The 23,954-nt window shown below is 45.6% G+C and overlaps 1 long non-coding RNA gene across 1 annotated transcript; it reads left to right on the top strand.

The window, feature by feature from the left end:
• Positions 1-12,752: 12,752 nt before the first annotated feature.
• On the top strand, positions 12,753-16,509 carry LOC144160554 (uncharacterized). The gene is made up of 3 exons (XR_013320385.1): positions 12,753-13,144; positions 13,617-13,703; positions 14,362-16,509. It is a non-coding gene; the product is annotated as an uncharacterized LOC144160554 (long non-coding RNA).
• Positions 16,510-23,954: the final 7,445 nt, after the last annotated feature.

The raw sequence follows: 23,954 nt of genomic DNA on the forward strand, positions 1-23,954 counted from the left end.
AAAAAAAAACAATCGCGAGAGTCGAAGCTTGCATACCTTTAACCTCTGGGTAATAGTTAAAGCCAGCGTGTGTACGTACGCTGAAAATTTCCACCACATTGTAAATATATATGTGATTTTACTAAGTGCCGACATAAAAAAGGTACCCGAGTAAACCACCCTTTTTATTTTCTTATTGCAGTTCCTCTCACGCACCAAAAGCGGCGTCGAAGAAGCAACGCTATGCATAACCTTAATTTATTATTGAAGAAAATGAAAAAAAAAGGCCACAGTAAAAGCATCACCGGTAGGATTACCCCTCAAGAAGGCTTTCGACATTTTAGTTCGAAACAAGAACGTAAAAAATGTGGTTGATCCCTCTTTCATATGAATCGGCGAAACCCGAAAGTGAAAGGGAGCAGTTGAATGTTAAAGGAATTTCCTTCTTGTGCGAAAGGTTCGCGAGCCTGACGCCGCCAGACGAAGTGACACCGACATGCAAGAAACAAAAAACAGGGGAAGGTACGCCTCCGTACACGTGTACGCCCCTTCGTGTACGCCCCCGTCCACGAAGGCGCCGGCATCGAGGCGCCAAGTGTCGGCGCTCATTAGCGTCATGATGCGCTACTTCGCTTCGCCTCTTCTAGACGGCGAATGAGTCATAGGGAAGGACATAAGGCGCGTTCGTAGCATATGCTCACGTCTCGGTTCGTAGCGCAGTGGGAAGAGCGCCACGTACCGCCCGTTGCGGCCAGAGAGTCGTGGGATCGAAACCATAGTTTCATACTAATGTATATATTGGTATGAAACTCTATGATCGAAACCTGGCGCCGCCGCGTCAATGTCACTTTTTCTGGCGACGTCACTTCCGTGACGGATATCACGTCACCAAAATCTTTGTGTAGCCGGCCATAAAACACTTCCGTGTTAAAAAACAGTAAACTTTCTGCCACCTATATAGTGTGCCCCCCCCCCCCCCTGCTGCTTTTGTTTCATTCACAGAATAAAGGGGGGAAGGGGAAAAATTTTCTGCTGCCGGTTCGTCATAGTTTAACTTAGAGCCACAAGATAAGCTACGCATCAAGTGGCTCTAGCTTAACTCGATTTCAGATATCTCGAAAGTCAAAACGTTTTCTCGTCCTGCATTTAGCTCCCATTGGCGTTCCGCATTTCAGCCCTTTTTCTCGAAAAGATTTTTCTTAGGATCACGGATATCTCGAAATCTTGACAGACAATACACAAGGCTAAGTTCGCTACAGGCAGTTGATAATGTCCCTTTTCGAACTCTTAGCTCCCACTACTCGCCGAACACGGGCGTGAACGGCAAATTTACCGCTGAGTACGCTCAGTGCATGGCCGATGCCCCCGTTACCGGAATGCTGCCTGTCGTTGCACCGTTGAGGTACCTGTGTATGACGCAGCTGATCATACGGACGACCGGGAGACTCCAGAAGTTCGTACAAGGGCAGAAACAACAAACATGCAGAGCCTGCTTCGCAGCGACATAGAAACTTGAGAACGCTTTTTTGGTACGCGGATGCGAACGCAGAAAAGGCGAACATCGCGTACTTCTTCTGCAATATGTAAACTTTTCCTTTCCCGTGAATTATTTTTCTTTTATTACTAAACCCATTGGCAGTGGAGCTTTTGTCAGCAGCAGTAGCTTTTATTTCAGTGACCTGGCCACAAATTTTTGGCATTTCACTTATCCCGAAACTCCGCTTATTTCGAAATTCTCAGATAATTTTACAACTTTGAGTTAAATAGAGATTAGGAAATGCGAAAACATCGTTGGGGGAAGCGATCGATACTTTTATGTTGGTTCGTGCTGGTATAAATTTTCACAAGCGGAGGTATACCGTTCTGCGTCTCATATCGACAACAGGCGCGGAAAGACGTAGACTAAGAAAGAAATACACAGGACGACGCGCTACTAGCAACTGGCAACATTTATTAGGAAACAGAAATATATAGGGCGACCAACCGACATAATTCACTGATTAAAGCTTATGAGCACGAGGTCGCGGGTTCGATTCCCGGCCGCGGCGGTCGCTTTTCTGATGGAGGCGAAAAGCAAAAACGCCTGTGTGTACGAGATTTCGGCGCACAATAAAGATCCCCAGGTGGTCAAAATTAATCCGGAGCCCTCCACTACGGCGTGCCTCATCGCCTGCGCTGCGTCGGCGCGTTAAACCCTACAATCAATCATCATTAAAGCTTATACATAACTCACAGAGTAAGACCTATACATAGATTATCAAATAAAAGTTTCCCCAGACATAAAAGTGCAACCCATGATATGCTATTACCGCACGTGGCGTTCCAAGAACGCCAACTCTGCTTCTTGCAGACTGACTGAAGATTTACTTACGCACATTGACCCCTCCCGGCTGATATTCCAAGCTTCCATTATCTCCCTTTCTGTCTTGCCCCTGTGCCTAAACAACACGGTTGTTTTTTCGAACATGGGTTTGCACCCCCCCTGTACCTTGCACTCTTTACAGTGCGTAGCCAGGTGCGTGTAAGGCCTGCCCACCAGCGAACTGTGGTGCTCCCGCAGTCGTATGTTCAGGCATCTGCCTGTTTGCCCGATGTAGGCCTTGCCACAAGGTAGCGGCAGTCGATACACCACTGATTGGGTGCACGCAACAAAGTGCTTGCCATGTTTCACGTGGCAGCCTTTTTTGTGCCGCCCCGGCTTATCAATGCGTCTACCAACGGCAGAGCATATCTGGCCTACTCTCTTCTCGGCAGAAAACACAACGTTCACGCCGTATCGGGAACCCACTCTCTTCATGCCATGAGAGAGCCAATGAACATACGGGATTTTTGCCACTCGTTTTCTTTCTTGTGGAGCAGGTTCTGAAACAACCGTGTCATTAGCTTGCTTGATGGCACGCCTGATTTTTTCGCTCGTGGCTGCAATAGCGCCATCTCCCGGCTGGCCATCTCCCGGCTGCAATAGCGCCATCTTAACCAGCCGGACACTCCCGGCTGGTTAAGAATAGCATAGCATGAGCATGCTTACGGTCAGCACTCGACAAGTCGTGCACGCACTTGATGGGCACTAGTTTTGATTGCCAAGTTAAAAGACTTAATAAGGAGGCGGGGTTTCCGGATGGCGCTATTGCAGCCACAAGCGAAAAAATCAGGCGTGCCATCAAGCAAGCTAATGACACGGTTGTTTCAGAACCTGCTCCACAAGAAAGAAAACGAGTGGCAAAAATCCCGTATGTTCATTGGCTCTCTCATGGAATGAAGAGAGTGGGTTCCCGATACGGCGTGAACGTTGTGTTTTCTGCCGAGAAGAGAGTAGGCCAGATATGCTCTGCCGTTGGTAGACGCATTGATAAGCCGGGGCGGCACAAAAAAGGCTGCCACGTGAAACATGGCAAGCAGTTTGTTGCGTGCACCCAATCAGTGGTGTATCGACTGCCGCTACCTTGTGGCAAGGCCTACATCGGGCAAACAGGCAGATGCCTGAACATACGTCTGCGGGAGCACCACAGTTCGCTGGTGGGCAGGCCTTACACGCACCTGGCTACGCACTGTAAAGAGTGCAAGGTACAGGGGGGGTGCAAACCCATGTTCGAAAAAACAACCGTGTTGTTTAGGCACAGGGGCAAGACAGAAAGGGAGATAATGGAAGCTTGGAATATCAGCCGGGAGGGGTCAATGTGCGTAAGTAAATCTTCAGTCAGTCTGCAAAAAGCAGAGTTGGCGTTCTTGGAACGCCACGTGCGGTAATAGCATATCATGGGTTGAACTTTTATGTCTGGGGAAACTTTTATTTGATAATCTATGTATAGGTCTTACTCTGTGAGTTATGTATAAGCTTTAATCAGTGAATTATGTCGGTTGGTCGCCCTATATATTTCTGTTTCCTAATAAATGTTGCCAGTTGCTAGTAGCGCGTCGTCCTGTGTATTTCTTTCTTAGTCTACGTCTTTCCGCGCCTGTTGTCGATATGAATCAGCACCAACTCGCCCAACTTGCCATCTTGTTCTGCGTCTACTTTCTAAATCAGCTTCCCAAAGCCGAGGGTTCGATTTCTGGACGTGTGCGGATTTTCTGATGTAGGAGAAAAGCTAAAAATGCCCGTCTGTTCGAGATTTCGGCTCAGGTTAGAGATCCCCAGGTGGTCGAAATTAATCCTGAGCTCTCCACAACCGTGCGCCTCATCATCTGTGTAGCGTCGGCGCGTTAAACTCATAATCAATCAATCAGCTGCCAAAGCGCCAGAAACCGCACCGAGCAGAGCAATTGTTGCGGCGCCCAGGCCGGGAGTTGGGGCCGAGGAGCGGCGGCTGTTCAGTGGTCAAGGACAGCAGCGCCGCCACTATAGGGACCTGGCGGCCGTTGTATGGCACCACCATAGCTTCAGCGAACAGCGCCGCCCGTGGCGAACCGCTCGTCAGTGGAATGCCGGTGGCGGTCAGCGCAGCGTAACTGTGCATGGCTTTCTGTCGTTTTTCTGCGGTGCGGCTTGCAACGCGTACGTAACCCCACGTGCATTTTTTGAGATCGGTAAATCTTGAGCGTGGATGTGACGTTTACGAGGCATGCCATGTGTGTGATTTACGCCCATACTCAGTATTTACAAATAGCAGACGACGCTCAATGCGCCAAAGTGGAAGTCAAGCTTGAAGTGAAAGTTCGTTGCTTCATGCAATTTTTTTTATGCCTGCACGCAGTTTCGCGTATCGAGGAGTATACTGCAGCTAAATGCTCCCACAAAGCCGGTGTGTGCAACCGATCTAGGAATGCTGCGGCGCTGGCCTTGGGCAGTTGATGACGAAACGGCGTCGACGTCGTGCACAAGCGAAAGACAAAGTTGGGGGATGTCTTCTAAGATTTACCTCAAAACAAAAATTGTGATGGACGACGCTTCCGTAACTTAATTACCTACGGCTGAAACGTGTTTAATTTCACTGAAATGCTCTTACTACAGTAATCGGAATCGTTGATAGAATAAATACCGCATGATAGTAGTAGAACGTGGAGAAGCATTGCTTTACAAGAATTGCAATGGTTGCTGGCTAGTTGGTAAATGGTTTTTTCAAAAACCAATTCCTGCGTGGCTGAAGGATGCAAGACAGCAAGGTGCCCTAAACCTGTACTCAGCTTCACAACTGAATGCTGCGGTCGGTTTACAAGCTGCCACCTACGCTTGAAAAATCATGCACACCTTCGTCTAACGACGATGAGGGTTTATCGCAAAGCTCTATCGTATGGGTTTCCTTGGTTGCCTTCTGGATTTAAACTTTGACTAGTTGAGCGTCGAATTCGACCAGCAGGCAGTTTGGTCTTTTGATCGCAGTGTCTTTGACTTTGACCATTTCCCATTCGATTTCGCAGGAAGAAAGCTTTGCGTTCAACCATCATAATCATTAGACGGAGGGCTAGATGATTTTGCTGTTTAATTTTGAACTTCCATGCCCCCCTATCCAAATCTAAACTTTGTCCAGCGTGTCGGAAATGTGTCTGTGCTGGAGGACTCGGGCTGATGCACCCATATTTGAGGCAACTAATCCCGCGTTTTTGGTGTCTTCACCAGACATTACACGATTTTTTAGGTACTCTGCAAAGAATACTTTAGCATCAAAAAACACCGGCTGACGTTAACGCTGCCACATTTTTTTAACTATCAGTGCCAGCCTTTATTCTACGCAGGTGGTAAAACGGGACGGGGAGGAGGGATGGTGAATGGTTTGTAGCTTGGGCTGTTGAGTTGGTGAATAACTTTGGCTCTTGATAAAATGACCACCACAAATGTGGGATTTACACTTCGGCTTTCATGCTCCCATGCTGTCGCAATGTCGCTCACCAAAACCGAAGGCACAAAGCTCACGCTTACAGAAAGTATAAACTACCGCAACATTTCTACGGCTACACGGTAATCCATCTCGTATGCAGGTGCCTTTCTATTTAAAGCACACGTATCGAGGTATCCCAGCACTAAGGCTGGCGTGGAAACCGTAGTAATTAAAACCAGTGAGGATAATTTAAAGTGGTTGAAATAAATAATAATATTGCTAATAGTTTTATTCCTACTCAGATCGCGCGGAGCCAGGCGCCGAGCGCTGCAAAAAGCGCTCGTGTCAATGTAGCCCATTCCCAACCTTACAAGCATCCAATAAGTTTGCGTAGCAGTTAGTGCATTTAATAAGAAAATAATACTACTAATAGTAGTTTTATTCGTACTCAGAACGGGTGTAGCCAAGCGCAGATCGCTGCAAAAAGCGCTCATGCCATTGCAGCTGATACCCAACTTTAGAAGCGTCAGACAAGTTGACGTAGTCATTACTGCATCTAAGAACCCAACACATCTGTCTAGACTTTGTTTCACCGCACATATACGCTCACAACATCCGCAAAACATTCAAAGCACCGAAGCAAACACGACAAAAACAACGGGAGGCTGTGTAGTCCAATGCACCGGCTCATTCCACTGGTGAGGGGAGCGCCGAGTGGTGGCGCCACCCATTCAGCTGCCCGGTCCCTATACCGGTTTTATTTTCTGCGCGAAAGTCGACCCGCCGGTATAATGGGAGAGGCCGCCGCTCGGGCCACTCGCAAACTTCTAGTACACTCTAATACGGCTATGGTCCCTAGAAATACTAGCTAGTCTGCCGTTCCCTCGCCGTCTCTGTGGGGAGGCGGGTTCACGCCGCTGATGCAGCTGATGCACGCACAGCGCTGCAGAGAGAGGGCGCTGCGAGCAATCCGGGCACCGGATAGGGGTGTCCCATGGAGGAATGGGGTGTCCCTATTCTCACGTCACGTGGGAACAATTTTTATTTTTGGTTCGCACGCCGCGTGGGAACAATTTTTATTTTTAGTTCGCACGCCGCGTGTCAACAAAACAAAAATTGTTCGCGCCTTCGGGCCTCCGCCCGCTTCGCCTGCTGCGCGACCAAGAAACTGCTACGCGACCAGCGCGGCTTGCGCTGTCGCTTTCGAATAACTCCGCTGTCGGCTGGCATACCGCAAGCTTTGTCAAGCTGCCCACATAGCTGTTTGCTAATTTGTTGTTGTTAGTAGCTCAGTAGTTTGTTAGTTGCAGCGATAAATTTGATGAACATGTTAACCAACTTGTATCCGCGGGGCCACACGTCCAGTTCTAGGTTGAATGCTTGAATTGTGTTTCGGGAAGTTCAGTGATGAAGCTGACTTATCGCCCCCTTTACTTTTTCTTTCTTATAATTCCGGTAGGCATTCTGATGTTGCTCCACCGGGAAAAGCCCTACCCCTGTAGTTTTTCTGCCCTCTGTTATATGTATGTTACCGATGAGCAGCTCTCGGAGAACTATCGTGTTCAGTGGTTAAGTTCTGCTCATTGAAATGTATTTCTAGAAATAAATCGCTTGATACTTTATGTGAGTACAGCAGGCACACGCAAGATACTGTGGGGAGGAAAAGCTGTGGTACGTGTTGATTTTACATTCTGTGGATGTTGTCTGTTTACCATAGAGACGAAGTGCGTGCCGGAAATTGCTTCAGAACATCAAGAACTTCTCAACAGCCACAGTTCGGTACGATTAAATAGAAGAAAATTTGGCTAAACTTTGGGTTTGGGCTAGTTGGTTCATAATTAAACTGGGAAAAAGCGCTTTAAACGAGGACAGCGAGAGAAGAAGACACAGACACTAACGCTAGTGTCTGTGTCTTCTTCTCTCGCTGTCCTCGTTTAAAGCGCTGTTTCCCAGTTTAAGAAAATTTGGAATGTGAAAGATTGGTGAAAATTTTGTAGTTTTGGTGTCAGCTTGCTAAATCAGCATATGTATTGTGTTGATAGGAAACATTTTTAGTAATAGAGGTTAGAATTTAGCAGGTTGTTTTTGCCAAAGATGCACCACTGTCGTCAACTTGCGTTCAATATGATAGAACCAACTGGAGCTAACGTATTTATGTACTTTATGCACAGGACCATTAGATTTGTGGATATTTACGGAGGGATGGGGAACTTGCAAACCAGCAATCCAATAACTATCTGCCATTCTTCCTTTGCCGAAAAGTATGTCTGGATCTACTTCTAGCGCAGAATAAAATCGTGCACGTTTTCGCAGTTGTTGTCTTATTTTTGATAGCTGTGATGAAGTTTACTGTAATGCTTCAATGCTAAAGACTTCCTAAAAGTTGCTCATAATGAAAAATGAGAGCTTGTGCATATTCACAGCAATGTGTAGAATTTATTAGGTACCCAGGTGCAAGCTAGTTTACTGGAATCCACCCTTCGAATTCTGAATAACTTAAGTGGCTGATGCCACCTAATTTATTTAGATGCATGAGATTCAGTGCTTCCATAACCATCCTTAAAATGTTTCTATCCTGTTTTATCGATACTTGCACTCACCACGTGTTTACTGCAGGAGTGAACTCTCTAAGGCGCTGCTTGGTCTGTGGCACACTTTTGGTAAATGATTCAGTCTGGCTACTGCACCATTAGGGCGCAAACCTGAAACCATGAGGGTTAGGTCACGTGCTGCCTCACTGTGGGCCAGTTGCTTGTGGGTGAGTCGCATGAGGCCCGGCCCATGTTGGTTACAGAACAGCGCCTCAGAGAAGTCATCCACAGTGCTTCATCAGTTTTTGCAACTGAGACTTTTCATTTAACGAAAACTTTATTAGCCACTGCACATTACACCACTCAGGAAGCCAGCCCTGCACTCCACACAGCACCATGTGACCTACTGGGACCAGTTCTCCAAGTGCCTTCCCACGGTGTATCTGGTAAAGGGGGTAGAGCTCCTCCAGGATCTACTTTGCAGTGCCAGGTGAATAATGTGGAGTTGCACCACTGCAGAGGGGGCTACGATGACGAACCTGAGGCTACTGCAGCTGAGGGCAGAAGTCTTGTTGCTGAATAGATAGCCTACCAGCGTTGCCCGTAGATGCCATGTCGACTGTTTTGGCAGGCAGGGATGCACTGAATTGCTCATTGGCTCAGAGGTTTACCCGCACAGTGGCAAGCTCTGCTGTACCTTTCAAGCTGACCAGAGGCCTCAAAGCAACCGAAACCCACTGGTAGTGATGTGATTGGCCCAAGTCATTTTGGACAGTTTGGGAGCAGCAGTGAGTCTGTTTCGGAGAGACAACAGGATATTGTAGCAGCCAAATATATTTCAAAGCAATAAAAATGGTTTGTGTAGTCGCAAGAAGCATGCTTTGTGGCAAGATAGGCTTTAGCATGGGAAAACAACCCACAGGAACATCCTTTATGCAGTCCAACCCACTTATAACAATATTGGATATAATAATGAACAGTCGCGGCACCATCAGCTTCGCTACATGTTGTATGGTAAAATAAAGCGCTTATCAATTACAATGGTTAGTTTCTTATTACTGGTTATAACAAATAATCCTGATGGTATGAGTCTACATAAAATATATTATCTGGAGATCTGTGAAAGATCATGTGTACATTTTGTGTGTGTGACCAGGCCGTCATCCATTTTGTCCACCATTTATCAGTTACTATGCTGAATTTCAGCCTACGAAGTCAAGCAATGCTTTCACACATATAGTGCTCATCAATGGAACACCAGACATCAGGGGCTGAATTCTCTAAAGCAAAAGCTGTCATTTTGAACGGATATGGCATCAATGTGCACACCTTTCCTTGGTTAGGGATACCTGTGGAGCAGCAGGAGAACTGAGTGTGCATTGTTTTGCCTGTTGTTGATGTGCACACTGGCAAGACGCATTGTGATTTATACAATCTCACGCTCCTCTGCAGGACTTCCAACCAAAGAACACATTCGTTTGTGAACTAATACCGGATCACTTCAAAATGATGATCATCGCTTTAGAGAACCTGACGCCAGTTCAGTCAGTCAGAGGCAGATAGCCGCTCAACATAAATGCACCAATTGAAAAAAAAGATCTCATTACGAGGTCAAAGACCAGAAGGCCCAGAACTCTCGGGCGACTGCAGCGTACACTCAAACGGACTAAGATGGGCAATTGCTGCCCATTGTTTCTTCTCTTTTATTTGCTCCATCGTTTCAATAAACATTTACAACAAGACTACGTCTGTGTGTTTAATCTTTGCCCCTGAAAATATATAGCTGCCTGTTATCTCTGAAGTGAAGGTAGTCCCAGAAAAAGTGATGGTCAGCATGTACCAATGAGAAACTAAAACCTGCTTTTGAGCAGCTGTGCAGTCCCTCTGGTTGTTTATAATGCAGATGCCACTTTTTCGGCATGCAAGGTTCAGAGGAATGAATTCCCTGAGGGAAGAATGCTGCCTCTGCTGAAATATCTCAATTCAAAGATATTTTTAAAAGGCTCAGTAGCTTTTTGAGAATGGATGCGTATTAAGGAGAACGAATTAGCTCTGTTTTTCATAAAACCAGCCACAAAGATTGCCTTCGTGCCTCCACTGAAGAAAACGTCCACAGGGGCAGCCTGCAAATGAAGAAAATCCAACCAATGGCGAAGAACAGCAGCCTAAAGAATTTATGTCTTACACAAGAAAACGAATATGCATGCAAGAAAATGAAGACCTGAAAAGGGTAAAAAATATGAGCGCATGCGTGCAAGGCAATGATGAGAGTATTTTAATGGAAGAAAACAAACAGGTCAGTCGGTGGAAAAGCTCCGGCAAGTTGATCTTTCTGTTGGTTGGGGGTGCAAAATTAAAACCTTTCTAAAGGTACATCAAACACACCCACAAATTCCTTAATTTAAAGATACGTCGGACGTTCATGTCAGACATATACGCAAACTTTTTTTTGAAGGTATGCCGGCGGACTATGTTGAACTCTGATGGACTGAAGTAAAGTAGAAAACCGGGCTAGTTGGTACAGATTCATCTTCGCAGCGCACAGATCACGGGACTAAGGGGACGAAAGTAGAACACTGAAAAGAGCCCGCAGAGAAAGAAATGAAGTGAAGTAACGTAGAAAACCGGGCTAGTTGGTACAAGTCCCGTGATCTGTGCGCTGCGAAGATGAACTCTCATGGGTTTGAATTTTCAAAAGTTTTCTTTTTTTGTGCCCATGGCTAGCATTTTGTAATAGCTATACTTAATGCCCACTTCACAATTCAAGTGTTTAGAGCAGTCGGTCTTGATTTTTTCCGCTATTGCTAACTGAAGCCAAGGCTGACTTAGCCATCGCTAGAGTTAAGCCCGATCATCTGTATTAATAGCAATTAATAACTGACTCAGGCTAGTCAGTCAGCGGAAACAGTTTGGCCGGCCGGGTAAACTTAAGGCAGACTGATCTTGCTGTGTATTGTGAAACGGGTGTAGGGTAGCGGCTTGGAGTTCCACACAGATTAAGCTACAAATAGTGCAATCATCAGTAATAATGGTGATTAATAATTAACAGCGAATCTGGTTAGTCAGTGACAAAATGCATTTAATCAGTTTGAGTGAATATCAAGAAAGACTGCTCTTGCTGCATGTTGTGAAGCGGGCGTGAGGTAGCAGCTTGGAATTCCGTATGGACAGAGCTAGAGTTAGTCCAATCATCTGTATACCACTCTAATCCTGGTAACCCATAATGTAACTTCTAAACGGAAATAACTTATAAAATAAAGGTTACAACGGATCCATTTCGATGTTTTCTTTATCCCAGTCCATTCAAAGGGTTACAAGCGTGAAGTTAAAAGCGGTTTATAGGTTACATTCATGATTCATAGGTTATATCAACAAAATCTGACATGTAACCTTTACGTTATAACCTATGAAACGCCCTGTAACCTATAAGAGATGCTCGTCGCGCCTTCTCTCCAGGCGGCCGTTGATTTCTCCATTGCATGACGGGATATAGAGAAATGGCGGCTCCCGCAGGCCCGGTGGCCGCGTTTTCGTGCCACTCGAGCCTTTTTACCGCTCTGATACCCCTACGATGAAGCGAGGATTGCTGTTACAAGACCTATTTGTCGGCGTGAGTCGCGGAGGCTGCGGCGAGCCCATTTGTCACTGGCAGCGCTACACGGCCCGTTCTTCTACGCCCAGTATCCAGTTCGCATGTTGGACCAATGCCCCGGCGCCAGTGAAAGCAAACTTGGTGAGTATATTCCCGTAAGGGTTTTCGTGTTTTCGTTGGATGTATCTTTTCGCTGGGGGCTTTTCAATTTGAAATTGCAGCATTCGAGAGGGATTTTCGTTACCTGACTGGTTGCTTCGTTGGACGTTTCCTGTTGTCCTCGACGGCAATTGAATGAAATCACGGGCTTGCGTTCGTTGCCGACGATTGGGAAACCCCGTACATAATAACAGATAACGGCGCTCGTGACCTGCTTTCTGCTCCGTTTGCGCGCCTTCGTCATGTGTTGAGCGTTTTGTTTACGCTGTTGGCTGCATCGGGCGCACTTGACGAGTTATTGGCCCATGTAATTGTCAGGTAGCTCTGTTTGAATAATTGAACTTTTTCTCATTAACGTCTTATATTATCGCGCTGTTCTCTAGGTATTACCATTTTGTTTCAGCCTTCGGGAAATGTTCATTTTTCTCGTTGCATATATTCGGAATGGTGTTTAGTTTATTGGTTTTGTAGTAATATATCAGGATAAACACAACGTGTGTGCGGCAGAAAAGTAGTCCACTAAATGCTGCCCGAAATTTCCGAACTCACTTTTGTCCAGCACAAGCCTCTTTTTTGTGAAAGTCTGCCTTACCGCACAATAAAAATTTTTCATATGTACAACACTCTTCATTTTTGTCATTCTTTTCCTTGAGTGGGCAAATTTGGTGTTAGTCATTTTGAGACAGCGGGCCATTTTCACCATGTTAAGTGGGTTTATTATTCTCATTCGCACAAACCAGTCGTTTTTTTATTCGCGTGGTATTGCAGGGCAAATGGTTGTTTCGCGTGATCCTAGTGTAGTGCAGTAAAGCGACTTTACAGAATGGTGGTATGTATGAGCCAGCATGCAGGCTGCTTGATTGTTGTTGTTTTTTTTTTGTTTTTGTTTTTTTTTGATGATACAGAAATTGTGACCAATGACACAGAGACAGCTGCAGGTGTAAAAATAGGTGCTGCACCCTCATCGGTTCCTGGCTGTTCGAACAGTGTGGTTGCATATGGCTAACTATGCTATGACTTATCAGCACTACTGTTTTTCTCGCAGGCAGTGTTCCTTGAGCTGACAACCAGGACTCCCCTGCGTATTACACAATTTGAAATGAAGTCTGATTTCAGCGGAAACAACGGTATGAAAATGCAATAACTAAAAAAACATTCATTCAAATATTCTTTGTAAATATGGCACCCAGGGCTGCACAGACAAAAGTATGATTCACTTTAAAACTGCGAGGCCTTTCTTCAAGTGTTATGATGTTATATTTCGTACGTTATTTTGCCTCATGTTTAGTGACTCTTTCTATCAGTTCGTTACTACATGAACGTTATGAATTCACATAACGATTTCCTCAGCATGGAGCTTTGTAGTTTTTCAGCAACTCTAGCTATTCTATAAGATGCGTGGTTTTGCAGAGCCAACAAAAAGAACTCTTTTTCGAAAAGAGCTCTTTAAGTAAGCTCCAGTTGTTAGTGAGTGCTTGTACTGTGTTCTTTTCTTCGTCTTGTCAAATTTGAGGTGTTCTTTCATTATGAATGTATACCAACTGTCCAGCTCTAAAGCCTATTACACTTTAACCCAAATAACCCTTCGTGTCATTACAGTTACAGACATCCTGGGAATGCCACTTGAAGATCGGTGCAAGTTCCAGATGTACCCTCTCCCACAACACATCTGGACGAAGAAAAAATGTAAGTTGGCGATTCCTTTTTACTGATAGCCGAGAAAGAAACCACCGATAAGAACACTTTACTGAAATGAAAAACGTTTCGGGTTCCACGTGGGATCCTTGTTCAAAATGAAACTGCCGGTACAAGGGGAGGGGGGGGAATGGAGACGTATAAGTACAGCCAAAAATGTGAAGCAGACGGCTTCAGCATCGTGAAAGCATGTTTCCTGAGTTTAGAGCGACGTTCGCTCTGTTGCGTGTACTAGTGATTCCACATGAAGGCGCGGAAATGTTTTTGCTTTCTCTTTTGCAAATGTATGTCAGTTTATCACGTAGCCCATAGTTTCTGCCTGTTCTGGGTGAGCATGCAGAAACATTTCGCGAGATAAACTGGAACACGGCACGATTAAAATTCGGGAAGGTTGGCCGGTATGACTATAGTGGCTTCAGGTTGTCCTGATCAATGCGGCCAAATTACTCTGTGTAACGAATACTGAAATGATGTGAAATTATTCGAAAGGCCGTAAATCACTCCTTCTCTGGTGTGGCCTTTCATTTCATTATCTGGTCTCTGTCTTCATTTTCGTGCAATATATTTTTCGTACTTCACATGCCTGTGGTTTGGTGTGAGGGGCTTATGGTTGCACTGGATTTTGTTCTTTTTCTGAAATTTTCTGTAGATGGCTCTTCAAGGTGGGGAAATCCAAGTGACGGCCCCTCACATATATACCTCCATCTGCGGCAGCAGGGAACAAGTTATTCAGATCACCTCGGGAAATCTTCAGCGTGCCCTGATTTTGCCCCTCCTTGTGTACCATGTAAATTGCGAAGCTTATCCCTCAATTTTTCCAAGCGCCTTTTTTCATGCAGGAAATTATAGATTCCATTTAAAGTTTCTCCAAAAGACAGATTACAATCGTTCTAGAAACTTGTTAGTGCTGCATAAAAAAGATAACTTGGCGTGGGAATCACAACTCAGGTGGAACTGTAAAGAGGAACCTAAGAGGGAAGTGTAATGATGTATTCGTAAAGACGAGTGAATTCCAAGTGTAATATTAGACTCTGAGTGAAACGGAGAATGTAGGGAACATAGCCATAAACACTGCTTTGTATGAAACAATGAATTTGTAAAAATGTTCTTTCTACTTTCCGACATTCTGCTTTTTTTTTCTGTGGGGAACCATGACAATAACGCTGTAGTGGGAAAGTGCACCTCTGAGAACCATCTTATAAATGTAGCTCAAACTCGAATTCGTCTGAAATGGTTCAATGGCAGTAGCCAAACAATTCGAAATACTTTGCATACATCCGTGCAAATATTAAGGTGAAGAATCTGTATACTTGGCCATGTTTGTGGAGCTGTTCACGCAACATTTATTAAATAGGTTTAATAAGGATATATGAATAAACCGAATTTTACCTGGACGTCTAAAGCATTATAGGAAACACCAATTCGCCCAGGAATCCGCACTCGTCTAATACTCATTAGGAACGATAATAACATTGGGGTGGTTCACAGTTTTCCTTTTTAATAAATAGCCCCACAGGTGTTTCGTAATAACAAATGTAAATGTTCAAAACTACTGATTCCAAACTTATGAAAATGTGCTCCTGTTAAATGCGCAAACATGTGTGCATGTACTGCAATTCCCTTTTGATAATCATGGCCCAAGTTGTCAGACAAGAATTTTTGGCTTAAGGCTATGTTATCATAACTTTGGCGTCCTTTTGAAGTATGCTATCAAGTGCATTTTTCTACTAAAGCTTGGTTTCACTAAAGCCTAATGTTGTTTAACTAAAGCTCAAATCCATACCCCCAATTTACCAAAAGACCTATCATGCATGTTTGATACTGGTTTCTTAAACGGCACAAAGCTGATGCAAACATCAAATTTAGTTAGGCCTGTTTATAAGACTTAGGCGTTGCCAATACTCACGAAGATTATTGGGTGACAACCTGGGTAACGATTATTGAACAGGTAATGCAATGCATATATATTAAGAGAGCATTTTCAAGCTTTCTGGCACCGAAATTTTAGGAATTATAAAAGTAACTTTTCTTTTAGCCCCAGCCGTGTGGCCGGCAGTTTATTCAAGGGACGAACAAGAGACACCCGACGCAAAATTTTAGACGGCGCAATGGACAGCATGGTCGGACATATCGTCTTCCACTAACGCGAAGTTTGTTTACCACGCGGGAAAGGCGCCTTCGGGGTGTCGCCACAGCGGCGCCGGCGGAAGCGCGCCTGGCGCGCAACATGACACCTTCCAGGTGTGTGTAACTTATACGAAGGTATACATGCTGAAAGCTGCAAAGTAACCCATAACTGAGTAATCCTGATGTGTACATATATGAAGGTTACGAAGATATAGGTGATATTTATAGCTTATAAATTATAGGTTACAAAAAATCGAAAATGTATACCACTATTAAGGGTTACCCAGCTTAGAGTGTACAGTTGAACCTAACTAAAAGGAACACTGATATAGCGAATTATCGGCTATAACTAACTAAATACGAACTTTGGTTGGTAGAGCTTCATTTCAGTGCATTTAAAATATTTTTAACACAAACCAGGAACTGCAAGAGCCGCACGATATCGGCTGTAACGAAGGAGAAACTCCAGACGCCCAAAACTGCAGAAGTAGAAAAGGCCCTTTCGTGCATGACCACTGCGGAAACCTTCATCCTGTTCAGTGTTATGCAAAGCCACCGCGCGAAGATCAAATCTTTCAAATAAATAGGAATGCAGTCCTCTTTTGTCAAACGAGCTTTGGCCTATTGTAATTTCACGCTCTCATATTACAGCCCATTTAGTTTGAAATGCCACAAGGAGACAGGTAAGGATTACCTCGTTTATAGCAGGTAATAAAATAAAAAAATATATATTTTTGGGCTATCGCTCCTTTTTATTTATTTTTTATTGGCTGTTAACCTGCCATAGCTTGGTTGGAGCGGGTTTCGTTCCCCGAATTTTTTTTTGTTTTTTTTTTATAATGGGGAACACGGAATTAATAAAGGAATAATAAATGTTCGAAGCCTAAAATAATGTGTTCTTGCATCTAGGATTTTTGCGTGAGCCAGGTTGCCGATTTGTAAGACAATTTACTGCCCCGAAACTACAATGTATTTCGTTACGAGAAGGTTCGACTGTAATTGCTAATAGTGAATAAAAATTAACAGTGGTTCTGGCTTGTCAGTTAGTTGAAGAGGTTTGGTCGGTTGGTTAAAAATAAAGACTGCTCCCACCAGGGCCATAGTCAGAAATATTTTTCGGAGGGGGGGGGGGTTATGAGTTTTTGGAAGAGAATATTTGCTAAAAGGATCATTAAGCCTTGCTTGCACACTGTCTGAAAACATTTTTGGCGGGGGTTCGAAACCCCCATTCTGGCTACGTCCCTGGCTCCCACCGGCCATTTGCGTTTCGTCTGGACCCAACTTTACTGACAGCTGCCGTTCTGCCTTGACAGAACTGTACGAGACGACCTGGTGGCGTTAGAACAATTATGACCGGATTGGTGTCTCGAGTGGCTTAAAGCTCACTAAAGTGGTAAGCAGTTGGTGGTTGATAACTGAGGAGGTCCAAGTGCAACGAAGTGCACCGACGTACCTCTAAAAAATTTTGCTGATACGTCCGGAATATCGCTAAGAAAATGTCAGGGTGTGTTTGGCATACCTTTAGATACAGCAAAAATTTAAAGGAGTGCGTATATAGAACGCCAGTGATTACAAGCCTGCATGTATTTGCAGATCAGCCCGCAGGTATAGTTTTGTAAGGAGAGGGCAAGGGCGCTCGTCTAGGGTCGCATACTACAGGGATACCCAAAAGTCTTCTTTTATAGGCAACGATCTACACTGATAATACTCGCCTCTAATGTGAAATATACAGGGTGTCGCAGCACAGTTTACTGCTGCAACACCGAGCAACATATACGAACGAATAGTGCTTCAGCATACACGAACAAAAACGTTTTCAGCGAAACCGCTACTCCCATTATCGCTCAAATTTTTGCACGAATGACACATTTCAGATTAGCTAAAAGACACACCAGGCAACAGGACCACCTGTTTACTTCTTGGCGCCGAAAGGCACCTTTGAAGTGTAAAAAGGATGACGACCAGGCATCAGTACACCTGAACGCTCAAAAGTGGCCATTTTATTTTTTATGTTTACAGTCTCACTTTCCCACAACTTGCGAAGAATTAAAACGCCTGGTCATGGGTGGCGTGGGCAGCTCGTTTGACGACCGCGTCAAGCTGGCACACACGTAGAACGTCCTCACTTGCGGCAACAAGCGCGCGGAGAAAGCCATCCTCCCTGGGCACGCCACACAAACGCACTTTCCCTCTCATTGATGCAAAAAGTACGCAGCCGCAAAACCTTCGTGGAACAACAAACAGTATTCGTTCAGAAACGGTACCGTTCACCGTCGTCACAAATTCACCCGCCGAACTGAAACACAGAGATTACTGACTCTGAGCATTGCTTGAATGTACCAGAAGTGGCGTTGCAATATAGTCACAAAGGTGCCGCTAACAATTAACTGATACTCACACGTTGTGGGCCAGCCAACTACAAATAATTCTTGTTTTCCTCCATGTAGCAGTCCAAACACGAGGCCTCCAACACAGGCGATGGCTAGACTTGCATTCCTACTCTCCCTTTCAGTTGCGTGCGAACTAGAAATAAAAATTGTTGGAAGGCGGCGGGCAAACTAAAAATAAAAATTGTTCCCACGCGGCGTGCGAACTAAAAATAAAAATTGTTCCCACGTGACGCGTGAATAGGGACACCTCAACGGAGAGAGCGGCCGGCGGCCTGCCTGTGCCGCGCGCTACTGCCGTAGAGAGCGGGCGCGCACCGCCGCTGGATCCATATTTCTTGCAATGTTGAGACCGTGAAATCACATTGAAAGAGAGCCCAGCGGGCCAGGCTCAGTGTTTGCTCCAGTGAATGTGGAAACTACTGGGTTATCCCCGAACGTCATGCATTGACGGCCAGGCTAGCTCGAGAAGAAGGGGAGGAAAAAGCTGTAGTGAAATGCTTTACCAAAGAAAACCTGTTAATAAATACTTCGGGAAGTGGAGGGAGGGAGGGGGGCGGGTAAAGCAAGGCTTATGGTCGTCGGACTAAATAAGCCTCAAGAACTTTTTTCTCGATTTCAAACAACCGCGAAGAAAATGATTGGCTATGGGGCATATTCTCCCTTGTTGCTTTCCCCGCGTGCGTCTAGCTATTCACTCGGAATATGCGGGCGATCAAAAAATATAAAAAGCCCTGCACAATGAAGAATTCAAGCGCAGTTACTGTTCGGCAGCCTGATTTTATTAAAAATAAGTTTCGCGTGCCCCTCAATTTCCGAATTTTCCAAATCGTGGAATTCACAAAAATAACAGCTAGGCGCCAAAATATAACGTTTCCTAGTCCCCCAAGTTCTGCCTGTCGAATGAAATTGCCAAAAAACATCGTTTGCATGCGTACACACGTAATATTTTTATTGGGAATTTATATTTAAGAGATATTAACAACTAAGGATGAAGACGTGCGATGGGGCCTAATTAATGCACGATGCGAATTGGTCAGATCCCGTTCAAGCATATATTTGACTCGCAAACAGAGAGAAGTCAGGATTATTCCAAAGGGACACAAAATAATTTGTGTGGCGCCTACACACGACAGAAATATTTTTACGCGTTTACATATCCATGGCAGTGCACGGAGGGTGTATACACAAAAACGCTTCTTTGTTAGGTAACGTAGTCGAAATTCCGCGTGATGGGTCCCAGCTAGGAAAAGATGCCGTGCCGACAGTGTTTCCGAAGCCCCCGAGTATGTGTGGAAACCTTTATCCCGGAAGAGAATACAGAGGATAGAGCAGCGACACGATTCCGTGTTTGGCTCGATCGTTCATAATGCGCGAAAGCGTACTCTCATCAATTCATACTTCGGTAAAAAAACTCTTCGTATTCGTAGGAACCAATTTATTTGGCTGATCTGTTGTGTAGACAGAAACGAAAAGATGACGAACACGCGCAAGTAAAATCGCCTGCAAACCCCCAGACCTACGAAGGCAGCACGGCGGAGCGCTGTCCGCCGCACTGCACCCTGCGCCGGCGCTGGCCGGCCGAATTTTAGGGGCCTTACGCTCCGATCAGGGAGCTAATAGTTGCGCAACCTCTTTCCACGCGCCGCCGTGATGACGTCACTCCGGTTACCCATGCCACGCAGAGAAGCCTGCACTACGGCTGCGCCCACGCCGCCGACGTGGGCGACATAGCGCCCCGCCCAGGAACAACAGCAGCAGCAGCGTGAGCGATTTCGCAGGAATCCAGCGTAGCCACCGTAAGGTGATGATGATGATGATGATGATGATGATGATGATGATTGGTGGCTTTCCCTTTGAATTGGTGCGTCGGTTGTCAGCAAACGACTTGCCTGTTTTATTACGTTTACTTGCCCTACTCCCAGCTAACCTATAGAGTTGCTTCCTCCCTCCCATCTCTCCCTCTTTTCTGTTTTAAACTCATCGCCCCCACCCCCCTTTTTTTTCTCCCTTCGCTGTTCTAAATTCTCATCCGTATGATTACTCTGCCCGCGCACCCATCCTTTCCCTACTTTTCCTCCACCACCACTCCAGTCGCCTCTTCGTCACCTCTATGGCCTTGAAGTTGAGGTTCCCCCTCGTCCCAAATCTCAAAGCCTCCGCCAGCGTCGTTTCCCCCTCACCCCGCGGTGGCCGTATCTCTGTGCAGCTCCTGACAATATGGTCTATAGTTTCCCGATCACTGCCGCAGCATGCACACGTTTCATCCTGCTGCCTGTAGCTACCCGTGTATGCCCGGGTTCTCAGGGACCCTGCTCGTACCTTCAATAGCAACGCACTACCTCTCGTATTGCTATAGAATCCCTCCTTCTTAATTTCCCGTTTCTCTGCCCTATAAGTCTCCAGGGTTTTTTTCGCTTCCATTCTCTGTGCCCACTTCGTCGTCTCTGCTGCCTTTACCTGCTTCTTAACTGTTGTGTAAACCCCGCTTTCCCATACCGACTTTCCGTAACGCTTGGTCAGCTGTCTGGTCCTCCGTCTCCACTGCGTGTCCACGCTCCTCATATATAGGTACTTAAACACCCTCGCGGCCCATTTTTCGTCCTCCGTATCACGAAGTCGCTCCTCAAACTTTATCTTGCTCTGCGCCTCCCTCGCCTCGAAAGACGACCAGCCCATATCCCCTTGTACCGCTTCATTTGTAGTTTTGCTGTGGGCCCCTAGGGCCAATCTGCCTAACGCCCTCTGATTTACTTCCAGGCCCGCTTGGGTCTCTGGCTTCATGCACAGAACCGAATTAGCGAAAGTTAATCCTGGTACCATGACCCCTTTCCAGACTCCCCTTACCACCTCGTATTTTCTGTATCCCCAGAGGGCTCTATGCTTCATTATAGCCGCGTTCCGTCTTCCTTTCGTCTCAAGGTGAGCCTCATGCGCCTGCGTGTAATCTTCGCTGTTGTTCAGCCGTACTCCTACATATTTATACTCTTTCACCAATGGTATTTCTACTTGCTGCACTGATACTGTTTTGTGCTCCTCGCCGTCATTAAAGACAATGATCCCCGATTTTTCTCTGCTAAAGGATAGCCCTAGGTGCGTCGCTTCTTCACCGCATATATCCATCAAGCCCTGCATGCTTATCCGGTTGTCCGCCATCAACAATATGTCGTCTGCATACATTAGTCCCGGAACCCGTTGTTCCACCACCTGCCCGTTTTTAATGTAAGATAAGTCGAACCCCAGTGTGCTGTTTTCTAGCTTCCTTTCTAACCCCGCCATGTAGATCATGAACAGCAGCGTAGAGAGAGGACAACCTTGTTTCAAACCCTTGTAGGTGTATACAGGCCTATTGTATGTCACCGCCTCCCACACTATTTGCACTTGGTTCTCCCGGTATAGCTCCCTGAGTAAGCTAATGAATTCTGCCCCAACTCCCTCGTCCTCCAGGATACTCCAAAGCCGCTCCCTGTCTACATTATCATACGCCGCTTTTATGTCCGGAAAGGCTAACCACAAAGGTCGGTTTTGCATCTTCGCCACCTCTATGCATTGGCCTACCACGAATAAGTTGTCGTCTAGTCTTCTGTCCTTTCGAAACCCATTTTGAAGCTCCCCTAATATCCTATTTTCTTCCACCCACTGCTCTAGTTCGAACATCACTGCCTGCATTGCTAACCTGTACAGCACTGACGTGACGGTTACTGGCCTATACGAGCTCGGTTTTGTCCTGACTCCTTTGCCCTTGTACACTAAGTTCATCCTGCTCATTTGCCACGCAGCCGGTATTGCCTTTTCTTCTATACTTGTTCTGATGGCTTGTAGTAGCTTTCCCTTACTCTTTGGTCCTAGCTGTCCTTATCACCCGCAGGTTCAGGGAAACGCCGATAACCTCTAGGGCTTTCAAACAGGTATAAGCCGGTTAGCTTGCTGTCAGCCTATTGTGAAGCCCGCTGGCCGTATAAGTGTTTTTCGCACCGGTAGGAAGACAGCTGTACTGATATCTTTTCTGCGACGTCTGCAACTCTGATAAGATACCACGCTCACCCTATGTGGGCGACAGCTATGCTATGCTATGCTATGCGTCTTTAAGGGGGCAGAAAAATAATTTCGCGGAACTGCTGGCACCCGATGGAGATAAGTAGCAGCAGCTTTGTGCCAGCATGCATGAGGCACGCCGAAAGAGCAGGGGTAATCTTTCAAGTACGCACGTTGCACTGTACAGAGTAGGCTGCAATCGCCCCCGTTTCATTTTGTCTGCTGCAGTCACTGCTAAGGCATCGATGAACAAGAGACTTTTTCAGGGCGCCTTGAATGCACCAATGCGCGAAAAACACGGTTGGTGGTGTTGTCTGGCCAAGAAAATGGCCACTGCGTGTAAGGAATACATAAAGAGAAAACACCTGTCATCACGTGGGATTTCTAGTCTGGCGTCCCCAGTAGCAGCCCCATACTCTACCCACTGTGCTATCGAAGCATTCGTTTTCTTCTTTGCCTGCTTAGACATATAGCAACTCAACAGACACCTACATGCTAAATGGTGCCAGCAGAAACTCTACTGATGTCTGTACCTCTAAAATCGCTTCCTTGAAACACGAATAGAAATATTAATGGTACCAATTTTGCGCGGTCATTGTGGACACTGAAGAGCTCTCGCGTTTTCTCCTTAGTTTTGGTGAAGTTTTCGGGCAGCGGTGGCTGGGAATTTACAGCATCATCGTAGTCTTCCATAGGCAGCGATGTCCCAGATGTGTGAAAATGTGAAAAGGAATTCCTGCAATATTTCCCTACTGAAACGTTCCGTATATACGGAATTATGGAATACGGAGTTCATACGGATTATACCACCCCCAATCACACCGCAAGTATATGTTAGTATAAAAAACAGGGGAGTCGCATTAGTTCGCGCAATAAAAACGTTTGGCACAGGTTTCGTGCTTTTATCTTCAATAATAAGCACAACGACGCTCCGTATGTTTTCCGAATACTTCGTATATACGGAATTCATACGGACAATGATTTGGCAGTTTTAGTAAACTTACAGACATGAAATCGGTGTGAAATGTTTGGATAAGTATGCACTGTTTCGTTCACGTGGGTTTCTCAAAAATATTCCCTGTTTTGTGGCGGCTTTGTGTCATTCTTGGAAAGTACTCCGTATTCCCATGTTTCCGTATATACGGAACCTTTCAGGAGGGTTACAAGGGGCAATTACCTGATACCATGCGCGTCATCAGTAACTTTTTTCTGAGTTCTTTGCGACGCGTCCCGAAGGCGTATTGGGTTCAAAGAATTTACAACACGTGTTTTGTAGCTTCGTATTTTGTTCATGCAGAATAGCAGAAAAAAAAAACCTTTATATCGCAGCTATGCATTTACCGGTAGGGTATTAGAATGCCCTTTATTAAGGTCTTAACAGATGATTTCATGGGCATACTCGTAACGCGCTTTATTGTGCATTGCCCTGGACCTAGAGAGTGATTAATTCCATACAAGGGTACCGGTAACATGGTGTTTATTAGGCCTCTGTGCAGTTTTTTTTTCGTGTTTGAGAAGGGATTTCTTACTTCAGAGGGTTCAGCAGTGCCGGCCTCCCGCAGAACACCTCCACAAGCCATAGCGAGCCTAATATTTGATGATGGTAATGATGATGATGGTTGTATTTTAATGGCGCAAGGTAATGGTTTGAGTCTCTAAATTAAGCTTATTAGGGCGTCCTGAAATGGGGACG

This window comes from Haemaphysalis longicornis, unplaced genomic scaffold, assembly GCF_048455015.1.
Source record: "Haemaphysalis longicornis isolate Haplotype H1 unplaced genomic scaffold, Haemaphysalis longicornis Haplotype H1 scaffold_106, whole genome shotgun sequence".
NCBI classification, from domain to species: domain Eukaryota; kingdom Metazoa; phylum Arthropoda; class Arachnida; order Ixodida; family Ixodidae; genus Haemaphysalis; species Haemaphysalis longicornis.